Below are 23,420 nucleotides of genomic sequence, written 5' to 3' on the forward strand. Positions count from 1 at the left end.
CCACTCTGTGCCCTTCCCACAATGCCCCTGGCCCCTCCCCGTCAATAGACGCTGAGCTGGCGTCATTGTCCACATACAGTGACCTTTTACCTCTCCAAAGTTAGCGCTTCCTGGGAACCACCCCAGAACTTTTCTCCAATCCGTATTGGAATGTGTGACATGTAGGCATGATCTCTCTGTTTACCTCCCCTCTCTCCTCGCTATCGCTGTGTTTTTTCCTTCTTCACTATCTCTGTCTGTATCCCTCTCCCCCTGGCAGTCCCAGCTGCGAACACAACATAGCGGGGGAATGTTTTTTAAAGCCCACTAAACAATATTCTATTAGCATAAATTTGGTTCTATTTCTCTGCCTTTCTGCAATGTCACAGTCAGATCTCTTTGCTTTAAGAATTGAAAGGTAAACAGCTTTAGGTGTTGTTTGTGGGTTGGCTTTCCTTCTTGGCATGACAAGGCCTTAGGGCACCAAATGCATTACAGCTCTAACTGTGTCAAATCTCAGAGGGCTGGGAGGACCCCAGCCAACCTGTGTTCTCTAATGTCACACACCAGCAGTAAGCCAAGTCAATAAAATGAACACCCAGTGATCAAAGAGGTGACAAGGATGCTCATGACAGTGGGATGAAATTCCAAGTTACTCTACAAAACAACACAACACAGTGATGCAAACCCTTTGCATACATATCGTCCCCTGCAGCACTCTACGTGAGTGGTAGTAGAAGGGCTTGGAGGTATTTGGATCATTAATAGATCCCACCACTGAGCTGCAGTACTGTACACTGCCTGGGAATATTCCCTAATGATTTCTACGGACCTCAAGCCTGCTCCTTTCCCCTCCCTGCCTAATCTGTTATTCCTTTTGTTCATTTGCCTTTTGTTCTTTCTCTTTATATTTTTTGCTTCTATTCTTTAATTACTGTTCCCACCCAGTGAGGGCCCCTGTGTCTGTGGCCCCCCATGTCCCAAGAGAAGCAGGGAGACGCGACCATGTGGCTTTGCTGACAATGACATGAATGGCCACGGTGGCAGGGCCACCTCTCTGAGGACTGGGACATGAGGGGGGGGGAGGAGGGGGCAGGGGAGGTGCAGGAGGATGGGGAGAAAAGATGGAGAGAATGAAAAGGGGTGGGAAAGATGAGCGCAGGGAGCCCCGGTTCAACCCTTATTTCTCTTTCTCTATTCTCCATGGTTGGGAAGGAATTCTCAGTTCCCTGGGTGGTTTTAGAGAGAAAGGTGGAATGAGGAGAGGGGAGGGTAGGTGGTTTAAATCATGGAGGACAACAGGCAAACAAGAGGCGAAACTTCAACAAATCCTGAATTTCTATTAGCACTTTAGCCTTGGTGATGTAACAGCTCTGCCCAGGAGGCCAATAAAAGTTAATGACAGAGGATTATTTAGCCACCAGTCAAGCTCCACAGAAGACTTTGAATCAGTACTTATGGTGGTCAAGAATTTATTCCCAGCAAGCCCTCCTGATCCATTATAAGCAGCATGGCATCCATTGAATGGTAACGCTGTTTGCCAATGGAGAGGGTGGTAAAGATGGTGATGATGATAAAGATGAGGTTGGTGATGTTAATAACGTGTAGTTAAACTACAGAATGTCATAAAAATATGCATCCTGCTGTGAGCAATCACAGACACTGAACAGTATAAGTGTATAATAGTATATACACACATCTATGAATAAGTCTATATTCCCTTCATGCTGACAACTTAATGCTGTCTCTGCCACTGCAATAAGATGAAATCAGATTGGCAGGATATCATGAAAATCCAGACTGAAAGTGAGCTCATGAAAATCTGTAGAAAAGAATAATTCACATCTAAGCTTGAGGAGGACAGACACAGTCATTACTCCCCTCCCCCCCATCCACACACACACACACACACCATCATCATCCCACCCCCACTCTCCAACCCACGCATGCTAGCCGCTGCCAACTAGTCCATGTTCATTCCACACACATCTCCACCAGATAATTTTTGTTTTAATAGAATCGCTTAAAACAATTAATTACTGTCGCCTTTTCTCCCCCTATACACCTCTCCTTTTGCCCCCCCTTCCCACTCAATCCCTCTCTCACTCATTCCCCTGCGTCGTAGGAGATACAGGCGGTAATAAAAAGGCGTTTATTGGACGATTTTCTGGAGGCCCGTTGGTTATTAACATGTAAATTAAATCATCACAGCTGTTCCATTTTCAATCAGATGGAGTTTGAGGGAGGCGGGGCGCAGACGAGGACCCCAGTGCACTGATTTTATTACGCACACCTTCATTAGGAGCCCTGCAGCCACGAACACCACCACCACAACAATCAACCTTCTGACATACACACACACAGAGCGGCAGGCGCCGACAAACACAGGCATACACATGCATTACACTGATAATGCAAAATGTTCTTTCTAGCATGTAAGCTACTCCCACATGAGCACTGATTCTCATTATTAAAGTGGTCACTCACTGTTTAATACCCATTTTTATTAACTGCATAATAATAAGAACGCACAGTTAAACTGCAATACATGAAAATATTCATACTAAGGGAAAACTTAAGCATCTGATTTGCCAAGCATGTGTTTGAAAATGATTCACATAAGATTTTATGTGTAACATTTCAGCTTCACCTTGTCCAGCCGGTGGTAATGTACATGAGTTGGTGGCAGCCAAATGCTCATAGATCAATACTTTTTCCCTGATTGTTCCACTGAGTGGCTATCTTGTCCTCTGAGCTCTTGACCCAAACATGAAAAGCGACATGCTCTTAAAGACAATGACGCCTCACTGATGGCTGCTGAAAAAGCCCTGTGTGTTTGAGCAATAAGCACCCAGACCCCATCCAAGCCCCTGGAGAGGAGCAGGCAAAAGGCAGACGAATAGCTGTAACTCAAAGAAATTGTCAGAAAACGCAGCAGATGATGGACTTTATCAATGATCATTTTTCTAATGCATATATATGTTTTAAAGGCCTCGGAGACGGCCAATCTCATAAACGAGCAGTGTTTAAAAGCGAGGGGCAGCGAGACTTAGGCTGTGATGAGATATTGGTAAGCCCATGTAGAAAGGTTAATGTTGCCCACAGAACGTGCTAATGGTTTTTGGTTTGACAATGGCCTGTGGGGAGTGTGGTGGAAACCTCATAGACGCTAACTCATTGACACATAAATTGTACATTTTCAACAATTTCATTATGATCTACATCATCTTACTGTGACATATATCAATAGGGATGAAGTGGATGGTCTTATTTTTCTTGCTTTTCCCCTTAACTCACAGGCCTGAGAGGATATTGATCTTTCATCTTTTCAGAGGAAGAATCACATTATTGCCGATGGAGAATAAAGTGCCAAAGCCATATGGAAATTAAAGCACAGAGAGAGGTGACATGCAGCAACAAACTAGTGCATGTCAAAGCGTTAATAACATTTATCTTCCTAATAAGGACAAATGATTTGCAACATATACTACATAAATAATATGCATTGTAGTTATCAGCTTAATGAACAGAAAGGAAGTGATTACCTTAGATGTAAAGTGAATGTGCTACTCTTAAAACATTGGAGAACCAGGTATTATTATCTTATTTTCTCTTTAGATAATGCATTATATTTTAAAAGTACAACAAAAGAAAATGCTGACTACATTACACTTAAAACATTTAGGTTTTTTCTTTCTAAAATGGAGATTGTATGGAGATTTTTGCCTTTGAAGGAGGAAAAATAAAGCTGTGTGAAGATTGTATACCAGAGAGAGGGAGGTGAGGTTTGTCTCTGTGTTTGGCGCTGAGGAGTCAGACAGCAGCTTGTATGGGTAGTGGTGAGATAATGGATTGACCTCTAGTCTGCCCGCTCAGAGTGGCTGCATTATAGCAAAGCCAGTGTGAATAAAAGAAAAGATGGTTATTTTTAGCGCCCGATTGAAATGCTGAAGGAATCTGGCACTGGGATCAGAGTGCAGAGTTGTGAGGGAGATAAAATCATAGTGAAAGAAAGAAAAGAGAGAGGAAGGTAAAGGAAAAATTAGAGGAGCTGAAGGCGGAAAAAGTAAGGGAACTTGTGGATATTAACATTTACCATTTCATTGCAGCCACTGGTGTTGCTGCCTACATTTACTAAAAAAAAAAAAAAACAATAGACACAATTCTAAAAGGAGATGCATAATTTACATAAATTATATATTAATCCAGATTAATTAGCATATATATTTGAATTAGGATTTAGAAGCTTTAAGGCCTATTTTGATTATTCCACTATTACTCCAACCTCTGATCACTCTGAAAAGGGGATGTGAATTTGTATATTCAACATTAATACACTATGCTAATAGTGGCTAATACTGATATGCAGATTTACTTAATTACTAAATGGATTTTACTCTACTTTGCTATGCTTTGCCACAGTGAGTCAAGTATGTTTGTTTTAGTTTATGTTCAAAGAGGCTTACAGGAATTCACATCCTCCAATTAATGCAAGAGGATAAACTTTGCTGGATTTTGGCCAGTTTCCCATTTTTTTTCTTTTTTTTTAAACAATAAAAGCCCATCCTACATTTCCTCCTCATCTTTATGATTATTGCCGTCCTGAGAATCATCTACATCATCACTCTAATTTGCCTCATTAGTTACAGTAGTTAGGGTAACGATGATCCTGCTATAATATGTCACCAACCTTTATGTGAAATCCAGAAGAGCTATACATGCCTGTGTCGAGCCCTATTAGAAACAGAGAAATAATCTCTTACTCTGTTTAATATATCAAGCTAGTAAACAGTGCAGTTTATTGGCACAGGCTGCTGTTTTATGACTTAATCTCCCGTGGTAACGCAATTCGGCTACAGGTCATATTGGTTTATTGTTCTGGCACTAAATAATCAATAACATGGTTGTTGGGATGGTATTGCAAGCCTGTTCTAGATTGATCTATGGAAGATGTGCAAGATTTTGCCGTTCTCAAAATGACAGGTAGAATATCACACAGAAAGCCATCACAAGTTGCTGTCTTATGATCAAGTGCCTGCCAACTACCTGCAGTCAGTTTTAAGTGTTTGAAGATGCTGTAGCCACAGAGATGCAAGAGGAAAAAAAGCACTATATTTACGGATCCAGCTTTATATAATATATTATTGTGTGCTTTGCTTTGCTTTCTCCCTTGTTTTGTTAGCACCTTCCGAGGTAGTTAGCCTACAGCATTTGTGCATATGTAAATGTGATAATGTCAAATGGCTATTTATGGCGTTCCACCCTCACTGTGCAACACGTGATACACAGTGAGGGTGTCAAGTGACTCATACGAGGAAAACTTATTTATCCCAGGGGTATGTCTCCTCACCAACCAACCACTGCCACCCTTAACCAACAACATACCCCCCCCCCATGTAGGCCCCCATCTCGTGTCACATGCAACATTGATTGTCTATTATATTACATTGATCAAAGGGTGATAACTTGTAATAATTGGATGTTAAATTAAAGAGCTCTCTCCTAGTTCTTGCCATCTCAATTGTAATTGTCATTGGGTGGCAGTTATGATGATGTATGAGGGATTGTGTTTTGCGCAGTGGAGCATGACCCTGATGAGTAATGCTCCTTTTGGCTGCTTGGCATCTCTCCATTTCTCGGCCTTTGCTTTAATGTGCACCGATTGGAATATTAAGAGGACTTATGGATGGCAAAGAAAAGAGGGTGGAGGAGAGGGAGGATGGCTTTGGGGTCTTGAGAGGGAGGGGATTAAGGAAAGAAACTTGCTAAATGCATGTTTTGCTCTCACCGTCAGTGTGTATGTTGTGCACAGTACGTCTTTCTGCCCTTGTGTGTTTGTGCCTGCCTCCAAATAGCTGTTTAGATTCACTGCTGTCTACTTGTCCCATGCCGAGCCTGCCATGCTGTCACCTGACCTAGGAGTGACAAAGCAGAGTCCTTACCCCTTATTATGAGAACATGAGGTCAAAGGCACAGCCGCATATGACAGACACCTCCTCACTTCCCGACCCCTGTCACTTCTCATCCATATGAACCACCACCATAGGCTCCATGTTGCAGACAAGGACACTATACTACTCAAGTATATCATCCACAGAATTCATCCTCCGGGGCGGGGGCAGCCTCTACACAAGGTCCTTTGCAAAGAAAAAAAACCAAAACTGTTTATGCTATCAGTTCAGTGCTCTTACTAAATATCTTACCACTCAGACTGAGATGGCTTTAGCCTGTGGTGCCACCTTCAGCTTTTAAAAACAATTATATTTGATATCTGTTTGGTTACAAGGGTGAAAAAATCATATTTATTGAATTAATGTGAGATGTGCAATGGATCATTAACAATTCCTGTAAAAGCTAATGCATCTTTTCAATAGCTCATGAGCGTTTAACCTGTACTCTTTAGCTGATGAGCAAGCAAACAAAAATTATTGTGTCGCTATAGCTGACGACAGAGAGTAACAATTCATAAAACTGTCACCTGCTCCAGTTCCAGCTCAATAAAAGCGTACAGAAAAGCAATGACGGACACCATGCATGCTGATGTTGGAGCAGGGCCAGGATCAGACATTAAAGCTCATGCATGCAGGCTGAACGAAACCAGTTCAAAACTACACAAACAGCCTACAAGACAAATCTAGTGCACCCATAGATAAATATGCTCTGCGGCAGACACGTAAACATGGCAAGGCAAACATCCCAGGACATCCTTGGACACATTCACAAGCGTCTCATTTCTAAATAAGCAAACAGAGGCGGAGGTAGATAGCAGATAGAGAGCCAGCAGTTACCGTTCCAGAGGAAGACAAGGGGTGCAGCCCAAGCATTGAGACTCACAGAGCTGCAATGCCTAGAGTAAATACACATGTACCTAAAGTACACACACACACACACACACACACAGTTTCACACATGCTCACTCTTTCTAAGCTATCCTCTGAAGGCTAATACGGCAGCAAATTACCATATTCAACAGGCTCATCTCCCTCTACTCATTAGCAGATAAACGATATGCCTATATTTAAAGTACTATCACACATTAGTGTCATCATAAAATGTGTGTGCATGTGTGGGTGTACATGCGTCTGCATACAGTGAGGCATGCATACCACACACACAACACATACACACATACAGAGGCTCGTGTATGCTATTGAATGTGTGTGCATCTTAACTTGATGGGATCATCCTCCATCCATCCTCTTCCTCTTGTGTGTCCCTGCGCTGTGCTTGCTGTCGGAGTGTATGGTAGTGCGTGTTTGTGTGTGTGTGTGTGTGTGTGTGTGTGTGTGTGGAGCTCCCTGGTGATGTGGAGCCAGCTCAGTGAGCTGACAGTGGGGGGGGCAACACCAGCGCCGGCGATTAGCATGAGCTTCCATGGGGCGCCGCAGTGGCTGCTGGGAGATTCCATCGTAGGCATGGACCTGTCTCTTCATCGGAAAGTGACAACCCCCCGTGGCACGGCGCGCTCAGCTAGGCAACTCCGAGAACCGGCTGCATCTAAATCTCCAGAGTAGATTCACTCTCCTACCTTCGTCTCCTCGTCTTCCTCTGCATCAACATCATCAACATAATCGCAATCATCCTCTTCTTTCTCTCCATCTTCTTCTACATCCTGACCATTAATTGCCATATCTTCATTACTGTCCTGATTACTTCAGTGGCAGATATACAGACCCATTATCATCAGTGTTGATGCTGCTGCTCACCATACAGTTGTTATCAGTCTGACAGTAAACACAAGAAGTGGTGTTCAGCCTCATTAGCCAGCTCATAGCAATTCACTAAATAGCGTAAAAGCTAAGCTAACCTTCTTAAGGGCTCCAACAGTACTGTAGATAGTTACCTTATGATTCAGCAAAGTCAGTGCTCGTGCTCATAAGCAGTTTATTTGATCAGTGATGACACCTACCCCGAGGAACTTAGCTGTCTTACTTGTCTTGGTCTGAATGCACTCAAGACTGACAGGTGCAGCTTGATGTAAAGCTTGTTCAGAGGGTGCGATAGATTTGACTGGTCTTATGTATTCAGGTTGGTTGATACAGAGACATTCACATCTGAATGCTCTGACCACTAAGGTACACAGTCTGTTGGCCCCCAAAGGTTCAGGCACTGTGAGCCCCCTGCCTCCTCTTTATCTTCCCCCTCCCACTTCCTCTTCCTCCTTCCAGCCTGTCAACTCAGTGAACAGGAAGGCCTGCCATAACCTATTTCATTGGGATGCTTTGTTAAGCACCGGATAGCTGGTGGCTGGGAAGCCGGCGGTCTCTAGGTATAACACCCATGCGTTGGTATGACTAAAAGGTGAGTGGGATCCATGTGGATAATCAAACGCTCCACAGATTCCTTTCCTGTCACTTGTAACTTAATAAATGTATACTTGTGTAATATTTGCTTTGTACTCTAAGCTAGCTTTTCATGCCTTATTTCTTTACACTGAACAAATTTTTTCATGCTTAATTTTTTTTATGGTTTTCCACACAGACAAAGAAATTGCTAAGTACATTTTGTGTAGCCCAACCTGAAGCTTTTATCTAACAGAAAACTTCTTGAATTATATATATTTTTTGTTGTCAACAAATTCAACAAAAGACAAAAACCAACAATATAAATACTTTATGACTATTCCAGCCAGCCTGTAGCACTCAGTCCCAAGTCCATTGATCGCTATTGAACATCTAAATCTATAAAAACTTGTACAATTATATATTTAAATGTTTTTAAAGAAAGCAAGCTAATTACCTAACACCAATGCACACAGTAGCTTTTAGCAAAGGTCACTCATACACAAGTAAATATTGCATTTGTTAGGGACTATTTTCTGCCAACGGATTTGGTCCACAAGTGCACAGCCAGTGTATGTGGGGTTGATTCTAAGTAAAGTGCTCACCTTCACTGTAATGAAGGAACATGTCAGCCAGCGCAGTGATGTGGCCAATTTAGTGGTGACGAATAAGCTACATCAGCCAGATAAAAAGGGTTATTCTAAGGTAACAAAAACAACAATTCTTATTTTCAGGTGATTAAACACTAAACATACTCCATTCCATTTCTGCCAATAGATGCTCCTAATTGTTACACACTGGACCTTTAAGCTCTATTTGGTGAGGTTTATCTTCTTAGAGTGCTTGGGTTAAGTCAGCTTGTTAAGCCCACTGACACATTGTTTGTGATAATGGTCTATACAAATAAACTTGACTTGACTTGGTTTACTGCATAATTTAACTGGCTGAGGTATCATAACATTTGAAATCGATGCCAACTATAAATGATTCAGTGTTGAACATTCACTGGTAGAAGGGCAGGACGCATGCAAGAATTACATGGATGACATAATCATGATAATCTCTCTTTACATTCTATTCTGTTTGATATCTGTGGTGAGGTTTTTCTCTCATTTTCTGGGCTCTCCTCCGGGCCCATCTCGTCAGGGGCTTGGGCCTTTGATTATTTCTTTGTTTTTCATTATGCTACTCCTCACACTCTTTTGCTTTCCTCCAGGTACGCTATCACACTATGATCACCCGTGGAACAAGCGATATGCACAGGGGCTCAAATGTCTGAAAGAATATATTGCAATGTCTCTTTGGAAAGCAAAGCACAAAAAAAATGTTTATTGCATTATTTATGTTGCTTTAGTAGTTTGCTTTGGTAGTTCATTTTGTGTTTCATACTTTGAGAGGATGACCAGTCTTTCCTCATGCAGACTGACATCATGAGACATCCCATAGTACTTCTAGTAATCATCTGCATTATCAAGTACAGTAGATTCTGCACTGTTCAACAAAATACCGAAAAACAAAACCACCAAATATATGAATATTTAATGTAAAATATATCAAATAGGTATTTTTATATTTTATAATTTTACTGAGTGTCACTGCTGGTGTGCCACCTTGAAATATGTGTATTTAATTATTAAATGTCATTAAGTCTATTATTCAATTATTCAATGCAATTGTACATGACACATTTAACCATACATTTTTATTCAATAATTGTGTAATTAATATTGCATTAGTGTGTTAATGGACCCATTGCTATAAAATACAAGAGTCCTCAGCCTATAGGAACAATTGTTTTAATATAGTTCTTATACAAAGTAAATTATAGTAATTTCACTTATTTGTGAAATATAATCTGCCTCCTGTAAACATGTCACGTTTGACTGAAGGGTTACTTCATGTTATGTTTCTGCCTCATTGATATTGATTCCCAGTGGGAAAGATGTGTGTTTCTCTGTCTGTTGTTCACATTTCAAACTCCCCCCAACCCATCCACACAGACACACACACACACACACACACACACACACACACACACACACACACACACACACACACACACACACACACACACTACTCTGACAGGCCTTCAATTTTTTTTCAAATCATGGGTAAAAATTTGGGTGTTTAAAACATTTATGACTGATTAGCAGAGAACTTATCCCTTTTAAAGCCTTTCATGTATAAATCATGTGTATTTTGATTTGAAGGGGCTGCTTCTGCGTTATTGATGAGGCGCTCGACTCTAATCAATTAGTAATTGGAGCACAGCTTTTAAATAATGCATTTATTAGGCCTTGTGATGTGTTTAATGGCAGCCCCTTGCAGTGCAAATACGTCTGAAGTGCCCTAATGAGTCTTTTATGGGCCAGCCCAGGGAAAATGGCTCATCTCACTCTGTGACATTGCTGCACAATATGTCTTGTTTACACTCAATTGGCGAGTCAGAAAACCAATGCATAAAAGTTCTTACAAACTGTTATCTTGGTTATTATGCTCATCTCCATGTGCCCTATGGAAAGAGCTTGTATTCATGTTTTTGTTTTGTCTCATCAGCTTGTTTTCTCTGTTTTCCAACTTGCCAATTAGTAACCTCATGTAATAATCAGCAGTGTTTATTGGCATGCAGAAAACAGCGACCAGTACAAAACAGTTCAGCTAAACTTTGACAGTTTAATGGTGTTTAACACATTAGGTTAGCAAATTATTGTGTTGAATTCCAAGTCTTTAAACGCTCCTTAAATTTGCGGAAATTTCCTTGTGAGATAATTATCCTCCACATCACTGGTAAACCACCTGTGTGGAAGAAGCGCGCCACCTGCCTGAGGACAAACCCCTGGGGAAGGCCTGAGCTGTTTAGCCAAAGTCTATATCACCAGCCAGGTTATGCACACCATCCATCATCGTCAGCCTGGCTGTGTTTGTGGTCTGTCAGCAGCGTGTGTATGTGTGCACATGCATGGTGCACATGTGCGTGTGGTAGAGCAGAGTATTGTTGGAGAGCTGTTGCTCTCCTGGCAGGGGTGGGTTTTAATTGGAACACCCAGTGAGTGGTATGAGTGCCGGTGTCACAGTGAAAACTCTACCGACAGGCCCACACTGATTCACTCATATGGTGAGCTACTGTCTCCTGAGGGGCTGCAGATTATAAAGGCATTCACAACTTTAAATACCCATGCATCACATTCCCTGACTGACTGTGCATATGTGTGTGTGTGTGTGTGTGTGTGTGTGTGTGTGTGTGTGTGTGTGTGTGTGTCACATACGTCTGTATTTATGTACCTACTACATGTTCTGCCTTTCCACCTTAAGGATCTGTCAAATATATTCTCATTGCCTATATTGATATGACAGCTAGACTGTTTAAAGATTAGTGTATTGTTATTTTGACTTGAGATTACAATCAGCATGCAGAGGGGTGACAGTAGACACACTGGCTGCTGAGTGTATATATGTGAGTCTTGTGTCAATAATGCATGCATATGAATATGTTTACCACAACAAATCACTTGGCGGTTGCGCCTGGGTTTTATCCTGACTTGGCACATGTATGTGTGTGTATGTGTGTGAGGTGCAGGAATTCTTTGTTGCCACAAATATCATTTATCAAATTGAATCAATTCTTATCTTTCTCCATCCTTGTCCCTGTCCAAATACCTGGAGTGATAGTTTTCTTCTTTCAATCTCCTCTCTTCTAATACTTTGAGCTGTGTACTTCTGAGTCATATTTATCCACCATTATTACAATTCCCTCGCAGTGAGTCTGTTACTTTATTCTGTTTTTCTTCTGGTGTTTCTGTCTCATTTGAATTCAACTCGCACCGCACCCTCCCCACTCTCTTCCACACAATTTATATACACATGCAACCCCGCATGCATTCACAAACACACATGCACGCACGCACACACAGTTATACACAAGCTCAGCCCTCCCCCACAAGAACAACCTAAACACACACACACACACACACACACACACACACACACACACACACACTCACTCGCACACACACGCTCGATGTTTCAGCGGGAGTGGTGCCTGACAGGAACAAGTGACAGCTCCCTAATTACCTCCTCACTGTAGACGCTGACGCTGCCTGAGACGCACTGCTCATTTTCCTCTTTCTCCTTCCTCCCCCTTTCCCTCCCTCCCTCCCTCCCTCCCTCTCTCCTCTCTCTCACTCACCAACCCTTCTATTCCCTTTCTTCCTACCCACCTCCTCTGCTATCTCCCCTGTGGTGAATTATGCATGTCCAGGAACTCCCAATCTGCATTCACACCAGCCCTGCTGAGACCAACCACCTATATGTTCCCTTCGTCTGTCCTTCTCTTTCCTCTTCCTACACATTTCCTCTCACTTATCTTCTGTGCTGTGGAGAATGACACTCCTATCTGATAACATAGTCATATAATTTTTAAACAAATAGTCGTCCTCGATCAATAAATGCTTTCGAACATTGCATGTGGCTGTGATGAAGGGGAAAGGCTAGAGGGCGTCGTGCACAGAATTAGCCCTCCTCATTGGAGGCCACTGGGAACGGTTTTCCCCAAGGTGTCCAAGTTTGAAGGAGGGCTAGGGCCTGGGGAAGCAGCCTGGGATCTCCCGAGAACGATAACATTCACTCTGGAGTCCCACCACACAACAGCGGCCCCTGTTCCCCGCACCACACCTCTACCCCACCCTGGGTGTCAGCTCAAAGGCCCAGATTGCATTTCCAGTTGATGCCTGCTGGCCCCACAGGCATGTTTTGTTCTAATAGAAAATGGAACCCTTGCATTCCCCCCCCTTCGTCCACCCTCACAGCGTGATTGTCCACTGGGAGCCTGTGCACAAACACCAATGCTATCTAATCATGAGACGGGGAATAGGAAGGAAAAGCAAGGATAAGGAGTAAGGTGGGGAGAGGAGGATATGGGAGGAGGAGACTTTTAAAGAGAGCCAGACATGAGGAGGTAGAAGGAGTGTAGACATGGAAAGAAAAAGAGACAGAGGGCAGGAGAGTCAGTGAGAGAGCAGAAAAAGAAGAGAAACAATCCTGAGAGAAGAGGAGGCAAGATAGTACATAGTGGGAAGAGAGAGAAAGCACACAAAGAGGGGTGAAGCAGAGGGGGTGTTGGTGGCATGTAGGCAGCTGATAGAGTGTCACTGACAGGCGTCACTCAGGGGAGAGAGTCGCCAGGGTGCTGGTTAGATGAGCCACTGCAAACAATGCAGCTCCTCCTCTGCACAGTGCTTCTGTACACAAGCTTTAGTCACCAGATTGTTATAAAACAGTGACGGGCTGAATTACTGTCTCTGTAATCTGGATCGGACTTCTGGATGCTTCAGACTGAAAACACTGTAATCCATGCATCCGGTAAAACAGTTTATCTCTTTATTTTGCTTTAATAATGTCAAACAAATAATAATAAAAAAAAGCTCATTCGCAATGTGACTGAAATTACTGCATAATATTATCATATTTAATATTATAAAACTGAAAATAAATATTATATATACAGTGATGGTTGTATGCGTGGTTATTAGGAAGTTTGAGAGGGTCACCTTTGTGTGTTCAGAGGGTGAATTTCTTTATAAACCTAAACTCTGTTCTGCTTGATGATTACATTGATTATGTTTGTGACCTGTTTCACCATCTTGCTCTGGAAGCAGCAGTTTTCTTCTGCTTTTGTCAGCACTGAGCGGATTATACAGCACCATGACTGTATGGATTAACATATAGTAACACAAAGGTTTTTAAAGCATTTTACACAATTCCTATGATAGCACCTTACCACTTCTCACATTTTATATCAGGTGGTTTGAACTTGAGGCAAATAGAGATTGTTGTGGAAAATGTGTTCTTTTAAATAAGTGGCAGTGCTGATTTACTGGTGAAGTGAAGTTTAGGAGCAATTTAGTAGTTCTGAATAGCTTTTTTAGTGATCAAGAGGGATGACTGTTTTTCCTCTTTGAAAGAGTAGTTATTAGCTCTGCCAAGTAGCACAACAGCACACTTAGTCCAACACCAGTGTTTGTGCTGGCTCCGATGAATGCTGTGACTCATAAAGGTTGCCTTATAATTCCTACGCTGTCAGTAGAGCCTTGCTTGAACCTATTTTAGTTATAGTCAAACCAATTACTTAACAGCAAGAAGTCTGCTCCAAATTGCAAAAAAGCAACACGAACTGCCCTCACAAAACATCACTTTATATGGAAATACAAGAATTAAATTTTCTTTGTAGAATTTAATACTTTTTAAATAAAGATATGTATTTGAATTAAGATTCAAAATCAATCAAAAACTAATTTATCCCCAACTGACTTGTGAACAATCTCAGTTTGGGACTTCAAGGATCTGTGAAACTCTCAGTATCACTGGGTATGGGCCATCTTGACCAAAAGTTAAAAAAAAAAGAAAAGAAATAATTAAGTGCATCATTTTCACATTATGGTTACAACCAGCTCGAGGCTAAAAAGTTAAATGTGCACACCTCCCTTACAAATTAACATGAAATTTTTAGAGTAGCATTGCTGTGTTGTTTTCCTTTATGCACAGTGCAGCATAATTAAAATGTTTTTGAAGCATCCATCACAAAGAAAAGTCATTCTTAAAATATGAGGCTTAATGCATGACTTGTAATTATTGCATCTAATTGTTTGTTCTACAGTTTAGACAGAACCATGGCAGATTTATTTAGTGAAAGTAGCCCAATATATAATTTACTAGTTTATATAAAGAAGCATGTTGTTGTTTTGCTTATGATAGTTAGGAAAAAAAGGTGAAAAATATAAAATGTATACATATATACTGTTTATTATGATCACTGATAAAGGATATATGTATATATTCAGCACAGTGCAATAATACTATATTACAAGTTAAAACAGTTACCTGTAATTGAGTACGCCCACAACAATGAATCACATTGTCATATGTCATATGTATGAAATATTGATTCAAACTACAATATTTGCCCCTAAAATGTAATTGAATAGAGGTATAAGGTGGAATTAAATGGAAATACAAGTAAATATTCTGCATTGAAAATGTCACTTAATATGTGTGTATTATAAGCTAAATTATAGTATCTTATGTAAAGTGATCATAAAGCAGATCAAAATGGCCCCAGTGAGTGTTTGGCTATTATATATTTTATTATTAGATTATTGTTACTGATTAATTTGCAAATAGCATTTTTCTGTTGTAGGTCGCTGAGGTGGAGCTAATTATAACACTACAATATTTACCTGTGCAAACAAACATAATGTGCTGCTTATTGTTGGCAATAGGCAACATAATGTATTAAAACTTGTGCATTTATGACTATATATGATATTTATGAGAAACCAAGCATTTAACATTTTAGTATAGTTCCTGGCCAACGCAAACAGCTCTTGAAACCAATAAGAACACTATCCTTAAACAGCTTGAATCAGTCTAGAAGTACCTGAATGACCAGCAGAGGGGCCACCACTCTGTGAGAGACCGGCTCCTCAGTCTGCAGCAACGTCTGCCTCCAGATAGGAGAGCTCATTTCAGAGTTTGTGCTTAAGGGCCATCGAGGTCCTGGAGAATGACTGCTCCTCTGCGAGCAGGAGGAGAAGGACTGAGGAGGGGGTCAGGAAGAGGCATGCCGAGTGGCTGTAATGGCTTTTCAGGGTAAATTAAGACGCAGGGAGCTGTTTGGGTCTGCCTCTGCGGAGTGGTGACCCTTATTCACACAGGTCGTCAGTGCCTCCTCACCATCACACACTCGTCACAATAGTTTCTCCTCCCAATCAGCTTCAGAGCACCGTTTATCTGACTGCCACTGCCCATGATTTATTACCCCAGTCCCTGCCACTGGGGCTGAGTGTCAGCAGGCCTCTGCCACTCTGCAAAGTCACTACAAGGCCCTGGTTTATCACCCAGACCTCTTTTTGGGCTCCAGCTGTCTGCAGCAGGCTAACCTGTTACGGCAAGGTAATGCCAGTCAGATAGCAACATATGAAGGTAATGGTTTGTCAGGATCCTTCATTGTCACTTTTCTTTGATTGTAACAGACTTGTACAGTAACATGCTGGCAGGGCCCGCTGTCTCCCAATACACACACGCACACACACAGCTCTCAGTCTCTACAGCTTGTTTGTAGGCCGCCAGGGTACATAAAGAGGCAGGTCCTGCTGAGGTATGTTTAGTCTATTTCTATTTGGAGACACTCTCTCACTCCTATCCTCTTTTTCTCCCTCGCTCTTTGCTGTGGTGGGTCTCGCAAACAGGTTGAGATCCTGTTGTCCATTAACTTTGTTGGCTGTACATCATCATGGGTAATAACCACTCATATAAACACACTGATTGTGCCTGCTCCTCGATTCTCATACATGTTTATCAATTTATTTTTGTGATAAACACTATTCACTGATATTTTTTCAACCTACATTGCAGATTGAATACAGTGCTCCTTTAGTTACAGTTGTTGATAGCAACAACATTGGGGTGATATGTAGTGGGAATAGATTATAAGGTGATAGATTGGGGGAAGTGTTTACCTAATTATGAACCTGACAGTGGAACCTCATCTAGATCATCCACACTGCCTTCCTCTGATTGGAAATGAAATGAGGTTAGATCCGGACCTGGGTTTTTCATTTAGCAAAAGTTGCAATCACTTGTGCTAATGTGGTGCCCTATTCATCTCTGCAGTTCAACCTTTTATTGTGCTGGAACAAATTTTGCTGTGATGCCTGAAATTGCAGCATGAGAAAATTACAGTGCTGGGGAAAAAATGAGCGAGGACTTAAGCACGGGTGAAGAAGCGTTACGCTGTTGCTAATTACTGCCTCATTAGCAGCAGTGCTTAGCCATGTGGACAATAGCAGCAGAACAGCTGATAAAAACACATGCAGAGGCTACAGTTGAAAGAACAGTGCTGTGTTTTATGTCTTCATTGGCTCACTATACATTTTAGCGCAGCAACGTCCAAAGCACAGGGGATGAAGTTGGTAATTAAAGCAGCCAGTATGGTGTGATGACGGATCTTCAATTTTTTATTTTTTTTTGCACTAGATGCTGCAGTAGTTGCAGCGTTGGATCAGTGCGCTCTAGTGTTAAAAATGCCAAAAATGAACAGCAGCCTATTACACACCTTCATCTCCACACCTACACCTTCTGCCTCCACCCTTTCCTCCCTCCCAACCCCCAGGCGTCCAGATGTTGCTGTCACCCCAGTTCTGCGGAGGCGCTGCAGTGTGGAACTGCCTGAAGTGATGACAATAAACACCTCCGCCATAACCTGGGCCTCTGCATTTGCATATTTGCCTGGTTTAATTTGAGGGGGAAGTATGCAAATGTATGCAAAATGAAATCCATCTCCTAATGACATGAGACGATTAAACAATTTTTATGCTTAAATATTCTGTTTAATGAAATCAAACGGGCCCACGCGCCGCGACAAATTTGCCTAGGCACGGGCAAAATTAGAGGATATCACAAAAAGGGAGAACTAGGAAGAGAGGGGGGAGAGGGGAGAGGGGAGAGAGGGGAGGGGAGGGAGGAGGGAAATGCCTGTGGTTGGTGTGCATGACAGCTTTTTAAAGTGTCCCTCACAAGAAAAAAAAACCCAGTAAGCTCCTGAATTCAAATAAGATTTCTATAACAATTATAAAATCTGTCAGTTCCCCCCTTTCATACACCCACTTTCTCAGTTGAAAGAACAGCGGGTGATGAGGTGCAAAATATACTTCTAAAATGTTCTAAAATAATGCCTATATCTGTAATGATGTATTTTCAAGCTATTCCAAAAAAGCCTCACCATTTGCATTGCAGATGGTATTGAACTCGGAAGTGGAGCATTAACTCACTTTTTAGAAAGCTAATATTCCATTTCGAGCCCCTCTCTCTCTAACTTAGCTCAGGAATAACGTTACCTCTGTTAATACACAGCTTAACAAATAGGAAAATAAAATGATTTCCTTGTCCAAGTCAGCGCCTAAAGACACGATCACCCAGAAACAGAATACATAACGAAGGAGACAGCACTGTGATTAAAGTTGGAAACAGAGGGAGTGGGAGAGAGAGAGAGAGAGAGTAATATGCGACTGCTTAATTGTGGCTTTGCAGGGAGCTGGTGACTAATGGCCTTTCCACGGAGCTGTTCAAGCCATGAGCTGCGCATTAATATAAAGGGGGTTATTATTATGTTTTAGCTTCAGACCTGATTAATCACATGGATTTACTTCCAGCTCAACACCTTATATAGGGAGCCCTGCTGCTGTTAGGCAGCCATCAAGCTCATGATGTAGATGCTTACGCCCTTCTTTGAAATGCAAATGTTGGACAAGATACACTGTACGTGGTTAAAGCAGGTTAGACTGTCAGATGGAAGTGATTCCCACAGGTAGAGAAACCAAAGCTATAATCATGACTGTCAAACAGAAAATAAGGCAGGCTATACTGAGTCTGACCTCTTATTTGCCAGATGTACAGTATTCAGTGATCATTGTGATCATTATTGGAGCAGGAGGGGTAAATATGAGTGATGATGGTGGTAGCAGTCTACAGGAGTGCTGGACTGGATGACAACTAGAGACACACAGTATGAATGGGGGGACTGATTGGATAGGCTCAGTTAGCCTCCGCACAGCCAAAGAGCAGCGAAGGCCTTGGTTGGACCCCAAGGCTGGGAGGGGATTTCTTCAGCCTGATGCTTTGTTGCCTCCTAATCCTGTTGGCTTATATATTATCCCTGCCTTCCCTCCGACAGCAGGCTAATAGAGGAAAGGAGCCGGAGCTCTCTTCATGGCAAGCTTCTCTCTCCAAACAGCTAGAGTGCTGTGTGTATGTGTGTAAACTGTTGATTACTGCTAGTACAGATGTTAAAGTGGACACAGACTGAGAGATAGAGAGAGAGAGTCAAACACACACAGACGCACATGCACTTACACACAAACGCACATGCACGTACACACAGACGCACATGCACGTACACACAGACGCACATGCACGTACACACATACACGGTTAACTGAAGTGTTGTCAGGGGGTAAAAAGAGGCGGAGAGAAGCTGAGCTTGTTGTAGCGCATCGATCGATTTCAGGCTCCTCCAACAAGATCCTCTGCTCTTACACCTCAGAGCTCCAGATGATGCAGTGTTGGGAGTGAGAGCAAGGTGGGGTTGTGGGGAGGGGGAGTTTAAGGTGGTTGTGGGTTGGGGGGGGGTGGCGGTTCCTCTGGTTGCATGCTCCATGACACCCTGCCAACAGTTATAACACTGCCATGATGTCAGATGCACAGGGACATGACAGACCTGAGAACAGAGTCAGACTGTGTGTGATAGTATGTTTGTATAGGTGTGTGTGGTAAACTTGTGCATGTGTGCCAGGGTTGCGGTCTGTGCATGTGTAGGAATACCAGATCAAGTCTGTTTATGTGTGTGTTCGCATGTCTTTATACTCTGTACAGTACATCTGGATACACATGTTAATGTTAGGGATTTGGGGTTGGGTGCAAGGGGAGCAGGAAGAGGTGGGGAACTGGATTATTAACCCTTAACATGAAGCTTGATGTGGTTTGCTAAAATTATGGTGCGGGGGGATTTATGTGATCCCCATAATCCTGCAGGCCTTGATGCTCCAAATCCATTGTCATGCTTCACTTTTATAGAGGGAAATTTCCATGACTTCAGCTCCCCACTTAGATTGCACTTTGCATAACCACAATCACACACACATAGCTGCCACCCATTCAACATTCCTGTCTGAATACCCCAGCATCACATTTCACAGGGCAGGTCTTTGATGTTATTACACTCCTTTATTTGCGGTTTATGTGCTTACACCAGTGAGCTGATTGTATGTAATGCCCAGTGCACTAAATGGTGTAGTGACTGAATGAAAGGAAAAATGAAAAATCCTGGTAATGAGGTTTTTGTCCCTTTTTTATATAAAACTAGGCGTATGTTGATTAAATAGAGGTGCAATTGTGACTTTTTTTCGTTTTTGCATTTATTTGTTTTCAGAAACATTTAAAGCATTTTTTAAAAATACCACCGTTTCAAATACAAGCAAATCCTGTATATTATGATCAATTAATATTAATAAGTCCGACTTTGTGTTGACCTTATCAAAGAGCGCTACCAGGGACAGCAGGTGCCCTGGTAATGTGAAATATAGAAAAATTTTAAGTCAGATCAAATTGACAAAGGGGTGTGTAATTGAGAAATATTTTCCATTTGCCTCAGATATTGCAACATTTAACGGTTTCTCATCACATTTGCATGAACATATGCGTTCCGTCTTTGAAATGAACTTCTGTGAATGTGTCAGGAAGTTAATTAGCTCTGTGTGTTTGTATGTCATTGTGTGTGCATGTGCATTTGTAATTGCATGTGTGTGTGCAAGGGTGTGTTTTTGCATGTCTCGCACCCCCACCACTGAGAGAAGACAAAGTCACAATCGTATTTGCCACAGCTGGGGGTAAATGTGACTTGCTAAGTCATTCTTATTGTGTTGTTTTCGTCTAAGTGGAAGATGGTAAGCATCTTTCAACTCCTCGCCCTCTTTCTGCTCTCTTTCTCCGTGGCACATTTCCTCTACAAAACTTTCTCCATCCCCTCACCTCTCGCTCTCTTTCCCTCAAACTCTCTTTCTCCTTCTTTCCCTCTCCCTTCTCTGCGGGATGGTCATTTAATCCATCTAACCAGCTGGAAAGATAAATATTCCTTAGTGGAGTGTGAGGCCCCTGCCTCTCCACTCACGCAGACCGGAGATGAGGGGAAAGTCTCCGTCTTTGCAGAGCTCAGACGCCCAAATGCCTTAATAAAGTCTTCCACTCAACCAGACACTGACATAAAGATGGCTGCAAAGACTCCAACAACTCATATGCTTTCTCCTATTATTTAGAAAAACTTAAATTTTGCTTAGTTGACTCAATGAAGTCACATATGGTACTTTTTGAGACTGAAACATTTTCCTGCTGGTTTAGAGGACTGTTTTGTTTTAAAGCAAAATAAAATGAGAGAGGGTAATGTTTTCAAGTCTAAAATCAGCACACTATGCCAAAGTCTTCTATGAGAACCCTATAAGATTACATGTTCCTATACAGCCAAGTACCTCCATCACCCCTATAGTGTGTACATTTTCCAGGCTGCATTTGGCTGATTATCCCTGAAGGAGGAACGTGGATGGGTTCCTGAGGCTGACTCATGGTTTCTGTTTGGAGAGGTCCAGTCCAGTACAGGCTGGCCCAACTGGAACCTCTGTTTACACAGCCTCTCAGGCCAGACTGGGAGGCCCTATTTTCACACCCAGGTGCTTTCCAAAGAAAACCTCCTGCAGAGGCCCCTCGCCTAAGGTACACCACACTGAAAACCATACATACTGCCTCATTCCCCCTGTCGTGTTGCATGCTTCAGCTGCACACGTATTATAATAATACAGAAACTCAGTATGGGACATAATGGCCTAAGCACTGCATGGTATTTGTATGCAACCTAAAAGTAATATTTTCCCCAGTTCACATGGATAGCAAGTGCATGATAGCAAATATTCTCTATTTCTTATCTCGGCATTACTCACTGCAGGGGAATTTGGTGTCTCTGTGTGTGTTATTTGGTTGAGGGAGCTTGAAAAATTGGTATTCTAGAGGCTGATAACTCTTCAGACAGCTTCACTGCTGGAATGAGTCAGCATGACCCCCTTTGCCTGTTTAGGAGTGTCAGACCTTAGCCTTCAGAGAGATGTTCAGCACAGGGTCAACCTCAGAGGAGGGATGCTGCAGAGGTGCAAAGGCAAGAGGCTGCACGGACTGTTTACAGGAATACCAGGGCAGGAAAACACTTTGCCACCTTTTAAATAGAAAAAAAGAGGCAAACAAAACATGTTAAAATACTGTATGCACTCTTGTCAAGGTAAGGCAACAGTCACTCATTGCACACAAAGATGTAAACACAGTAAGACAGCTGCACATATGCACTAACACACATATACACACACACACAAGCCACTGAAAATTTCACTCCGAAGCTCCTTTTCAGAGTAAAAAAAAGGCTATGCATATATGTATATAATAATTACATTCCATATATCTTCCAAAATCCCATTTCCATCAGTGGTAATTCTGCTGCACAGGAGTAATGGGTGTATTATGCCGTTATGACAGGCCCAGCGCCCTCCCTATCCCCTCCCCATCATCCGGCATACACCCCTCCCTGCCCCCCCGCTTCAGTCAAACTGCTGAAAAATCAAAGTAACGAGTAAAAATATGCAAAATTAGGGATTTTTCAACCTACCTCCTCGCAAAGACACAGTCTAAGGCAACATGGAGATGTTTTTTAGTTTAAAAAAAAAAGTGTTGTACTCTTTTTTCACCGCTACACACATGGTGGAGTAGGTGTCTGACTCTGAGGTTACATGACCTGTTGGAAGACACTGATCAGGTTTCCATGAACCCTGCTTTAAAGCATGATAGCCCTTGGTGAGAGTGCAGGGAGGAATGAATAAATGAGTGTATAAATGACTAGGCCAGTGATTGAGTGAAGAAATTATTGAGCTGGTAAATGAACAAATGTTTGAGCGAGCGAGTGAGTGAACGGCTGGGACATTGAGTATGTGTCTGACTGAGTAACCGAGCCGGTCTGAGAGCCACACACACTAGAGGCAATCCAAACAAACAGCTCTAAGTGCTGCAGTGTTCGCTGAGGGACCTGGGAAAAGCCCCATCAGCCCAATGAATGAGAGCATTCTGCCCCTCGCAGCCTGTTATTAAAATCAATTAATGACGGGGAGGGAGGCCCCTGTAAAAACTGACTTGTTGGGCTCTAGGGTTCTTTTGCGACACGTTGCTTTTCTGGATCACTTGTGCCATATGGAACCTCCCCTCTCGTGGCACATAACTCACTTTTATGAGGGCTTCATTGGCTAATGATGGAATAGTGCACGAGCACTGAGCATGGGAGTGTTCCTGGCCCCATAACTGTCACTCCCTCTGCTGTCATTGTCTCTGTCACTCTGATCTTTGCTGAGACACTACTGTTGGCTTCAGAGAGCACATCTCTGACAAGAGGTGAGAGAAATGGGTAAAAAGGAGCAAAAGGGTTGTTTTTTTTTCATTTCATTTACTGTTTGTTTAGACACAGCAGACAGAATGACAGAAAACATTCAGGCTTAGCATGACAAAATAAACTGACTCAAACAGGCT

The sequence above is a fragment of the Dicentrarchus labrax genome, unplaced genomic scaffold (genome assembly GCF_905237075.1).
Source record: "Dicentrarchus labrax unplaced genomic scaffold, dlabrax2021, whole genome shotgun sequence".
In the NCBI taxonomy this organism is placed as follows: Eukaryota; Metazoa; Chordata; class Actinopteri; family Moronidae; genus Dicentrarchus; species Dicentrarchus labrax.